Raw genomic sequence first — 1,859 nt, forward strand, 5'->3', positions numbered from 1 at the left:
ACATCTTTTCTTCACCACCAAAGCCTTTAGTCAATGTGGTAAGCAGAGATGTGGTGAGCAGAGATGCCGCCAAACGAGGCTCCTTAGCCTTGACGAAATTAATGTAGTCCTCGAGAACCTGCAACTTCCGACTGATAACCATGCTGAACCCGTCGTCGTGAATCTTCAGTAACTTGAAAACGTCATCAGCGGTGTTACGGGCATTCAGCCATCCCATCATTTGATCCTCCCGCAACTTTTTGATTTGATCTTGAACTGCCCTGGTGTCTGCATTATTCTCGGCAGTTACGAGTGCCTTCGCCAGAACGTCATCTCCATAGTGGGTGGTGAGAGTCCCTATTACTGAGATTTTTGTAATGAAATTCTTGGAGTTAGTCTTCTTCACTTCGGTGGCCAATTTTTCCAGATTCGAGCTTGTCAAGACGTTGTCAATATTGCCGAACTTCAAGGTAGTCGCCACTTTCGCCTCATATTTGTTCGTATTTACAACTTTCTTGGCAAGTGTTGACGCTCCATCCTTAAGTTTGGTTGCCAGTTTTGAGATTGTACCACCCCCAATGGCCCTCTCTTCATCATCCTAATCATAACGTCTGAGCAACCTCTTAGAATTGACACTGTTCTGATTGTCAGCGAGAAAACGGATTTCAGTCAGGTAGTCAACGGTGGACAGGTCGAAGGGCGTGGCAGGCTCAACACATGAAAGCAAAACAGCAGCAATTAGAACTGCGACTGAGTAGAGATGCATCATCGTTGGACTTGATGCACTGAGGGTTGGTTGGCGAATTGCGAAGTGGCTTCGGAATTCTAGTTCCAAGAGCACTTATGACCCCTGCGACTTTGGTAAATTCCATTTTTTTTTATGTGATTACGGTATTCTGTTTGTAATCGATTTCTTGCTGATTTGCGTGTGTGTGTGAAGGCTCTTCACTGAAGAGGGGGGGGGGGGGGGGCAAAAGATATTCTTTGCTTTGTGCGCGAGACTCGAGCAGATTACGAACATCGTGAAAGTGCACATTTATAGGGGTAATGAATAATGGTAAACAAGAAGAGCCGGCCCAGCGTAAATATTTCATATACTTAAGTTCTGGTACCAGGTAAGGGAAGACTAATCACCAGTGGTAATTATTAAAAAGTGGTGATTCACCATCTCAAAGATGCTGTAGGGTTGTCGTAATGTCCGGATACATTGAGAATTACTAAGTATCTGGCTTCCCAGCCTTCTGTATGTCTTATGTGCACTTACTTGACAATCGTAAACTGTCAGTGAGTTTCTCACGTACTGTTCCATTTATGACAGTGATAGATTAAACGAAAACGCCTCGTAATCACACCGTAATCTACGGTATTGTGATGCAGTTATAATATTTGAGGCCCTGGTATCTCCGACAGTGTCTGGGTCTGGGAATATAATAAGCGATTTTCATTGGCTGTCAGTTTATTCCACGTCTAGGCACTTATTCCCACCCCCTCGGGGGTAGGAATTTCATGAGGATTTTATTCCCTGATAGGTATTTGATCTCAGAGTCAAACGAGACAGGCAAACGCGTGGTTGTCATGGCACAACCGGACGAAGACGAAGCAGTTGAAGTACTCGTCCTTCTCGAGGGATTGCTGTAATTGCAGTGCAACTAAAGGGGGACAATGAAAACCAACTCACAGTGACAAAACTCGACTTTGACGCCTTATTAGCTTTCCCAAGCTACGAATCATGGTTTCGTGAGCATTTGCGCTGTTCTCAACGCAATTTCATGCGTATTTGCCAGCTTTTTCGACCTTTTCGCAACGGAGGAGTTACTTAATGGGCGCGATCACTCATTTGAAAAGACGATGGGGTTGTTGATGCTGTACTTGGCGTCGTC

The sequence above is a fragment of the Phytophthora parasitica genome (genome assembly GCF_000247585.1).
Source record: "Phytophthora parasitica INRA-310 unplaced genomic scaffold supercont2.1, whole genome shotgun sequence".
In the NCBI taxonomy this organism is placed as follows: domain Eukaryota; phylum Oomycota; class Peronosporomycetes; order Peronosporales; family Peronosporaceae; genus Phytophthora; species Phytophthora nicotianae.